Source organism: Pinus tabuliformis, chromosome Q (genome assembly GCF_031772625.1).
Source record: "Pinus tabuliformis cultivar Carrire ecotype Pingquan chromosome Q, CPIR1, whole genome shotgun sequence".
NCBI lineage: Eukaryota > Viridiplantae > Streptophyta > Pinopsida > Pinales > Pinaceae > Pinus > Pinus tabuliformis.
Window position 1 is genome coordinate 490,365,546 of NC_142296.1, and position 10,616 is coordinate 490,376,161.

Sequence of the window (10,616 nt, forward strand, 5' to 3'; positions counted from 1 at the left end):
TGTGTGAGGCTAGGAGCAAAAAAACATCCATTTTTATAGTTGTGACTAATAGACCTCCTTGTTGCCATATTTTTTCTTTGAACGTTTCTTGCCACCCTGAATGCATTCTCCAACGACTTAAGTTCCCAAAGGCGAACCTCATGTTGGATGTTATCCTTTAAAGTTCCTATGTAGACATCAATCAAATTCCCTTTTGGAATATGAATTACCTTGATATTCAATCTTTGGAAGTTCTTAATGTGCTCCCCAATTGAACCCTTTTGTTTCAAATTTATCAATTGGCTAAAGAAGGTATTGCTATTTGTTACCTCATAATGTGCTATGCTTTCCTATTTTAAAATTATCCAAGTGGAAAACTATTTACGAGAAAAAACATATTGATACCACACAAACTGATTGGGTTCTAAATATAAAGATGCAATGCGTACCTTTTGTGTGTGTTGCACATTGTGTAGCTCAAACAATTGCTTTATCTATAGTATCTAGGTTACCTGATCATTGCCATCAAACATCCTGATATCTATCTTTGGAATATGGTTAGTCTTCAACCCAAGGTTTGATTCTCTAGAATCATGCTTTACATTACTTTTTTTCTCATCATGAGTTTCATGGAATACCTTGTCATTATTAGGAAGCATTTCTTGTAGCAACTTTGTCAAACCTTCCATTTAGGCTTTTAAACCATCCTTCAAACCTTCCATTTCCTGTTTTATTTTTTCTTCTAAATATTCGTCTTAAATTTACCATTTCTTGCAATTCATTTTTAGTTTCTCTTTGTGAGAGTGAAAATTGTTGCACTTGGTTCCTTAATTTTGATATATCATGTTGAATTTCTTCTTCTTCATACATCATAGTAGATATTCTTGAGGGTTTAATGGGTGTACAATTTTTTTGTTTGGGAGGAATTTTAGAACAAATAAATGATATCTATGCTTCACTATGCCCTTTGCATCACTTCACAATGATTTTTCAAACATAAGTTATGCAAATTTAAAAATACACACCTTTTAGGAGCTTCATTTTGAGCTTGTCAATTTGGATGACATTGAAAATGTTGTATCTCTGTGATTTCATCATCCTAAGTTATGGAATTGCATAGTGAGGTATCTCTCTTTGTCTTCTTTCCCCAAGTTAGATTGAGACTGAATTTTCCAATATAAAGTTATGCAAAATCTCCCACGATGACTTTATTATGGACTAGTTCAGTAGAGAAAACTTCTACAAAATGTGAAGTGCCACCATTTAAACCTTCAGACTTGAAATTCCTACCTAAAAAACTATATTCCATGAAATTTTGGCCACTTTTAATAGAATTCAAATTTGATGCTCGAAGAGAGAAGTATGAAGATTTTCCCTGAGACACATGTTTGATAATAAATTTTGGAGCATACATAAATGCTAACTTCTTTGGACCATATCTCCAAAAATATAGCTAATCAATGTGTGAAATTGTAATAAAATGTTCATCAAAATTTTCTTCTATGTGGTAGAAATTTCACGGTCTGTAATTCACCAAAAAATAGTTATGGAGAAATTTCCACATTGACTTGTTTGAAGTAGAAAAACCATAGGATAAAGAGCTATGTTACCAAATGTTATGTATCTAGATAAAAATAACACAGAAACATAAGGAAATATAGATAAAAAAACTACATAATAAGTCACACTGAGTAGGAAACATCCCTTTACATCACATAAATGAACAATTATTAGATGGTTCAAATGAAAATACCTCCTTGGTATATATAGGAGTCTAAAGGGTCAAAATATAATTAGGGCCTTGGAAAAGATGCTTTCGTAAACTTCCCCAAAACCCATCCTCTACACACATCATCGTCCTTTGTGCTGACCTTCGGAACACTTGTCACTGTCTCACGAAGTAGTCTTAGTGCTCCATGATGAATATGGCCCATCCTCTTATGCCATAGCTCCCCCTGACCCCTCGGAATACTGCTGCTAATTAGTTCCTTAGGAGTGTCCATTTGCAGCTTATACAACATGCCACTCCTCGCCCCAATCATTGTAGATGACCTCCAATCCTTGTGCTTTAATAACACCTTTTCCCTCTAAAGATAACATTGTATCCTTTGTCCTAAATGACTAATATGGATATCAAGTTCATCCCAAAGCTTGGCACATGAAACACATCATGGATAGGTATCTGTTTGTCATTCTCCCTCTGAAATAGAACAATTCCTCTGGCAATAGGGTTGTACTTGGAATTTTTCCCATATGAATTTGGAACCTGGTGTCCTCCTTGTAACTGGAGAAGTACTCTCTAACTCTTTTCATATGAAATGATTCTCCACCATCAATGTACCAGTCACCCTCTGAAGTCGAGCTAGAAAGGAAAGTTATTAATGTGAATTCCTGCTTCATCATTAGAGAAATTTTGAGGTATAAAATGGGCCTCCTAAGGAATATTATAAAATAATAGTGGAAATAATAAAATAAGATTAGATGACATCATAAAATTTTAGAGGGAAAAAAAAAAACTACTTTTTCAACTTGTACTTTCAACTTATCTCCCTATAATTTTACTCAAATTTCAAGTGGGAGCACTTGTTGGATGTGGAATTTAATTCCTCATCCAAGGAATAACTATGTTGCATACTTTCATTAGACCTTGCTTAATTTCAAGTGGGAGCACTTGTTGGATGTGGAATTTAATTCCTCATCCAAGGAGTACCTATGTTGCATACTTTCATTGGACCCTGCTACATGAAAAATGAGAAATACATGAAAAGCATGATTGCAATCACGTTCTTCGTGTATTTCTCATTTTTCGGGTAGCATGGTTCATTGAGAGTATGAAACATGGGTACTCCTTAGATGAATAATTAAATCCCACATCCACCAAGTGCTCCCACTCAAAATTTGAGTAAAACTGTAGGAAGATAAGTTGAAAATACGAGCCGAAAAAGTAGTTTTTTATTTTTGTGTTTTTTTACCATTTTACATTTTTACTCCAAAAATTGTGAATCATCCCCTATGGTTGACATCATCATCTTGAATCATATTGGTTCTTATAAAATTTATTTTGGTTGTGCAAATTTTTTTTAGGCCCATTTTAGACCTCAAAATTTATCTAATGTTGTTGGAGAGCTCATTTGCATCTGCTGGAGCTGCAACTTGCTTCTTGTCCTTCTTCTTCCTCTATAGGAAATCATTGACATGGTGGCCAAATTATTGAAATCCATAGCACTTAACCTTTCATAGGTCCTTGTTCTTCGTCTCTCCTTTTGAGCTTGGTCACTTGTTGGAACCCTTCTTTTCTTTCCCTTTTCCTGCTAAGGCAACGTTCTCCTAGTCCCTCTCAACTTTCAATGTCATGTCATTTATACTAGTGCCATTGACCAAGATGAGCCTCAAATCCTCCTGAGTGAAGTCACTCCATAGGAGATCCTAATTTGGAAGTTTCTCTCATCCATAAATCACTTTGATGGACATGCTCCATTCCTTGGAAAATACATTGAGTATTATATGCACAAGCTCATCATCACTTGGCTTGTCTCCTACTGCAACCAAATCATCTCTTACAAGTCAAAATTTGGTGAGATGGGAAGTCACATCTTCACCCTTCTATTCTTTGATGGTCCTTAGACTCTCTTTGAGAATCATCTTCTTATTTGCTGAAGGATCTTGGTATAGTTTTTCTATGGCATCCCACATCTCCTTCGTTGTTTCCTTCTCTACGATATGTCTAACGATGTGCTCCTTGACTCCATCAAGGATCATCCTCTTCATTTTTACATTCTCCTTTTTATAGGTATCCAACTGTTGTGTATATTTTAGTGAGACAATAATATTTTCCACACACTCCTTCAATCCAACTCATCCAATAGGAATAACATCCTAGCCTTCTAAATGCCAAAGTTGGAGGCTACATCCAACTTGTCTTAATATGTTAATCATGCTATGACCATCTCTGGAAATTTGTGAAACTCAAATAAAATGGATAAATTACTAAATAAATTGAATTGGGTTAAAACCCTCAATTTTCTCTTCCTGATCCCTATGCTAATTTACTCATACAAACCCTATGCACTTAAATCTTCTCTGATACCATATGAAATTTTAATTTTGTTTTAGTTGTTCGTTATTATTCTCTTACTTGTTTAGATTATTTGTATTTTGCAATAAACTTGCGGAAATATTGAATAAAACACTACACCTTCACAGAGAAATAATAAACCAGAGGAACTAAGAAAGTTATGCACACACATACACACACACAAATAATGGACACCAAATTTTTGGACAAATTTCCCTCGAAAAATCCCGAAGGGAAACCAATTAAGTAGATGAGGGATTTAGCTATTAAATTATTTATCAAAACATTACAATTGGTTTCCGTAAAATCAAAAACTTTCAGAAAATTAGTTTGATTGCTTCTATAAGCCTTACTGAACTCCTAGAAGCAATTCGTCCCACCAAAAGAAATTTGACCTCCCTCTGAAGCTCGATCTAGCTCATATGTGCAACCTGGAAGATAACCCAGCCCTCCTAGAAAGTCAACCTCCATTGGAAAATCTTGACTTCTAATGGAAATTCGATCCTCATGTGCAAATCGATCTCTCTTACAAATTCTCCTTGCTCTAGAATTTCTTCCTCTTTGAGAAATTCACATTTCCTTGTAGGGTAATTCACACCCTTTCCTGGAGCAACTCACACTACTATAAATTCAGTATCTCTTTTCAGAATAATTGATCTCCAATTATCCCTTGAATCACTGTGAAGAATATCTTTGGAAATGTTTGTTGAAACCCCTGTGATTGATATCCCTGTGCTGCCTCTATTCTCTTACTATCATTGCAACCCTATGTCTCTATGTGTTCTCCAAATTCCCTTCAATTTCCTCTTATAATATCTCATTGACAAATTAACGACCATGATCTAATCTTAATTAATGACTAAGATCATATTAACCCCATAAGGTGACCTTTCCAGAAGAATATAGAGGAAATTTATTTACCCCAATTAATATTGATTAATTAAGCTATTTCAATAAGTTATATTGTTATGTGGACATATCCCTCTTACAGACAAGAGAGATCTCCATAGACTTCAAAGAACCCTAGTAACAAATAAACAAGGACTACTACATTTCTCTAGACTCTGATTGACTGAAAGAAAATACAATGATACAGGCCTCTTACCAATTAAACGAAATGATTGATGAATTCCCCTTCAAATATTTCGACCATTCGCTCCTCGATGCTTTAAATATCCTCTCGTCACTCCCCACAGATTCTCCATAATGTCTTGAAAGAGATCTGCATAGACATAGACAAACACGAGATCAAAGCATCCAGTATATAACCAAAGAGATAAATGGATTAATTAACAAACTATATATCATAAACTAATCAATATGAAATCACAATCTATGTAGGTGATCAAGGAATCCTACAAATTAGATCAAAAAAGATTTAATTGAGAAAGAAAAGTTTGTTTTATATTAATAAACTGGAGAAAAGCCTCACAACCATATAGCCTTGATGTTGCAAGTCCCTTCTACAATCTCCAAACCTTTGTATTTTAATAATAGCCTTCCAACCTTATTCCAATAGCATAAACCTACTTCCAAAAGTCCTCTCCCAATCCTCAGACCAGTAGTAGCTTTATAGGCTAAGAATGGGAAGTTTTGGATCCATTCTCCAAGGGATGAAATCCACTAATAGTGGGATAGGAGTTCCACAAAGGAAGAGGAGTTGAGCCATGATGGGAGGGATCGAGGCTAAATAGGCACCCATTCAAATCTTGTTGGTTGGGATAGATGCTACCAACAATCCTTCAAGACTTTACTTTTTATTTTTACATTCGTTGAGTCATGTTCGCAGGTCATAGTGTAAGAAGTGCATACTTATGCACATCTTTTAATGGTCTTCACTGTGTATGTGCATAAATTAACTAGGTAATTGTGCAGGTAGCCAAAACAGGTTTTGTACCATGGGATACAGGAATTCCACTTTCTTTGGGACGAATTGGATTCTAACTTTGTAGGGGAATTCTCTTGGGACACATTTGTTGATAGCGAAAGATCCAAATTGATGGTCATTTGCCTAATGCGACAAAATGACATGTAACAAATTTCCTCCTAAAGTGAAAAGTCAAAAGAGATATATGATGATTGAAGTTCTTTATCATGCCAATGTTTGGGTTAGAGGTTGTAGTTGAAGACCTGAAACAATCAATCAAATGTTAGAATGAAATATATAATATCATCGCTAAGGTAGGCATTCCTATACTCATAACATAAATGTCTCAAATAACAATACGCAAATACATTTGAAGGTCCATGTCAAAAGACGACATAATATGGATGTAACCATCAATGGATCTATGTTTACAATCATGAATATTTAATAACTCCATGTAGCTTGGATGGATGAAACTATATCCAAGGTCTTGATCTCCATCTCTTGATTCGTAGTATGAATCTAGCCATGCGAATGAATGTCTTGAGGTCGAACATCGTAGAAACCACTTGATTATAGGTCAATGATGTGAACCATTAAGAAGCATGAGAGAAACCATCAATAATGACAATGGCTCTCAAGGTACATCCAATACAATATATGAAGTGTGAATCGATGTGCTGATGTCAAAAACTCATAGAATCACTCGATCGAAGGTCAATGATGAGAACTTATTGTCGAAGGCGAGAAACCTGCCATTAAGGCATGCAGGCTCCAAGGTACTGAAGTTTTATGGAACAACTTCCTATATAGTGAGCTGAAGTTGATAGGAATCGATCCGTCGTAGGAGGGACTACGACACAAAACTCATGTCAAGTTTTGAAGAGCAATAGTTTAGAGTATTCCAAGATTGACTCAGGGATCGTTGATGCAACTAAAGGCTATGACTGGAAAATGAATTTGATTGATGTTGAACTTCTCTTGAACATATCAGAGACACGACATGATGACTTGGCAGAGTCTAACTAAAAAATAAAACCCAAAACAATTGAAGAATTTCAATGAGTTATGGTCAACTGAGAGGCAAGTGGATTTCCCAACCTAGACACAAAAGTTACAGAGTGTCTTGTTCAAGAGTGATGTCATACTGCATTTTATCAAACAAAAAAAAAGATTCTTTCTCACTTTTCACCCACCACTACTGGAAAGTACCTCTTTATTTTTTACAAGCTTGCGGAGGATAACATATGCTTTTCCTGTAAGCTCATCATTCGGATGAGTCATTCAAAGTATTTTTTAACAAACCCTAGGAAGGGGTGGTTTGGTCTCATCATGCTTAACGAGTCCTGTACTATTTAGATTTTACGAGTCCAGTAAAGGGGTAACTCAATGTTGTTTTCATGTTTAAAGAGTTTGAAAATACATGAAAAGAAAAATTGTTTAGCTCTTTTATTGTAAAATTTTAATGAGCCTGGAGAAAGTAAAGCTCGATGTTTTTCAGTTTTAAGGAGTTAGGATAAAAACATAAGTAAAATCCACAATGTTATTTTTCGTAAATTGAGTCCCTCAAGACCAAAGAAGGTTAAAATGATGCAAGAGGGAACTCTATTGATCATGATTAGTCAACATATACCTTTTTCGTAAATAGTCTGGTTCATTCTCTAAAAGGGGTAAACTTATACTAAGTAGATGGTTCACTAGTAGAAAAGGACAAATTAGTGACTAAGTGTCTAAAAACGTTAGTCACCACGACTTTTCCAGGTGAAATACTACCAAAAATTAGCAATCTTAAGTGACACAACTAAAAACGACTAATTAAGTCCCTGATTAAAATATATGACTACCTAATAAGTAATACAACTAAAAGTGACTAGCCTGAATGAATAATTTAGTCTAAGAACAAAAATATGACTACTTAACAAGTACTACAATAATACATATTAGTCATTTATGTTGGTCATTTTAATTGTGTCACTTCAGCAATCTAAACTTACAAGTGATAGGGGATTCAAAGGCTATTATAGATTGGCTAAAAGGTTATACTTCCTTAAACACTTCTTTATTGGATCAATGGATGATTAGAGTTATGGAGCTAATTAGAATCTTCAAGGTTATATCCTTTAATCACATTCACAGGGAATTAAATTCAAAAGCTGACAGATTATCCAAAATGGGAGTGGGCTTACAGCTAGGTCAAATACATTATCAAGAATACTTGTAAGGAGAAGTGTTGGTTAATTAGGAGATGACAAATTTACTTTAGTTGAATACTTAACTTTTTATGCATATCTACATTTTTTATTATCGGGGTCATATCCATTGAACTCAGGATACTAGTTTTTAACTTGGATATCAATTAATTTTTTATCTAGCTTGAACATACATTATGAACATACACAAAAATGAAAACATTAAGAACTAAAAGCAACAATGCAAACATTTAGAGGTAGTGGTTGAATGCACAATTCACATATAACACAACCCTTTCCCACATATATATGGACCAATGTTGACCCATGGTCTCCTCAACATCTGCCAAATGACATATTTATTCAATACCTTAAGGTAGCCATGGGTAGCCTAGTAGTGTGTGAGACACACATAACATTGACCACACATAGAAATATGGATTAAAGTCTACCCATGTTATCCTTAAGGCCCACCAAAATTATGGAGGATTATCATAACCAATTGGTAATGTCACTATTATGGCAAGAGAGGTGTAAGGTTCAAATCTCCCCCCCATGTTTTTTCAACATTGAAATTATTACTACGACTAAGGCCATAATTATTTGGTGTTAGAAATATTATGGCCACATCCATGGGCCATTAAATTCTTCTATCTAGGACTTCCACCCAACCTTTAATACAAGTAGACAAGAGCATGTACTTTTGGATTGAGACTTGACCCAAGGTCATCATTAATGTAAGAACTCCAACTTTTCTTTAGACCACAACTGAAAAAATCTCTCTCGCCCCACACATATTAAGTGGGTGCTTTGAAAGTCATTTATCTTGCAAGTGAGAGGAACAAGGTTCAAATCGCCCCTCCCCTGCCCCCCGCTTCGCATGTTTTCTCTTCACTAAAATGGTTATAGAAACTAAGCTATAATAAAAAATGTAACGTACCCATGCATTGTCAATTTATTTTAGGACTTACACCTAGTGTTGAATATGTTGACATAGGAGCACATTTTTTCAGGTTGTGACTTGAACTTGGGAAATCATTATAATAAGTTTTCCAACTTTCTACCAAACCATAACATGAAAAACCTCTCGCCTCAAAGTTAAAGTGGGTTTTTATATTGTATTAATTTAGATTATTATTCTTACCTTCTTAGAGATCAAACCAAAGTGATGATTAAAAAAATAATTGATTACATGATATCTATCAAAGTTTGAACTCTAGCCATTTATGACATAGGTTAAATGACACACAAAATGTAACAATTTATAGCCATGATTTAGAATGGAATTCAATGATGGATTATTGTTACATTTGGATCATAGTTTCACTTATGGCCCTACCATGCTTAAAAGTGTTTACGAATCTTTGATTAGATTTAAAACCTCAGAAAACAAGAACAATGTTAGATTAATCAAAGCCTTAAAATTTATTTTTCCCAACAAAATTGGATTAAAATATGTGTATTTTGTCTATTTTATAAACAACATTACTATTTATTTTTGAACTATTATTTTGATAGCCTAACTTTGCATTTGACCTTCAACGTTCTATAGAGTAATATTAACTTTAAAAGGCCATATGTTTGCATCTTCAAAAGCAAAGGAAAACACTACTAAGCCAATATTGTAGTTTCCCATAATTTTAATAAAAAGGTGAACCTTAACACAAATTAAGATGGCTAATATCCTTGTTGTAATTAGAAAAGGTATGTATATATATACACACACTAGGTTTTTCTCAAAAACTATCACCAAAATCACAATTTCACCCTATTTTTTTTTTAACAATTGAATATATAAATATACATAGAATGAGAAGAGGGTATGTATCAATGTGGAATAATTCTGATCATTGGGAAGTGGTCCTTTTTCCTTATTAGCATTTGGTGTTGGTGAAAAGGTAACAAAGCCCTCCTTGTTCCTGGTGTTTATCGAGCCCTATTTTTACCCATTTAAATGATCATGAGTTTGTTTTACTTTTCCTTTTATATTTCCCTCCACGCATTTATTAATTTGGTGGGAGCTTTAACATTTTAGAGTTTGCTTCGATTTTTATTATCCTACCTTGGAAAAAAATAGCCATCCAAATCCTATGATGCCTAATCTTGAGGTAAAGCTTATCATCCCAAATGATGATTGCATTTACTAGATTTTCCCACATGTTGACTGCATTTGCTAGATTTCAATTCTAGGGTTTTATTTTGAATGTGGTGGAAATCTACATTTAAGGTCACTCCTTGTTGTTCTAATAAATTATTCCTAAGGTTCTCGAGGATTTTATGTAATGTTGAGGTGAATTTCAGAGATGTTTGGAATGGCATTGTCCATATATGATGTATGTTTAAGTGTTATTATGTCATATCTAGTATTGGATTTTACTTGCATAGAATAACTTAAAAGCTATGATGGATTTGAATATGTCATTGGTTTAATGGATTTCAGTGGGGTTATTATATGATTTCCTTTCTGAAATAAGTTTGTAACCATGGGCATGTTTTTTCATTTTAT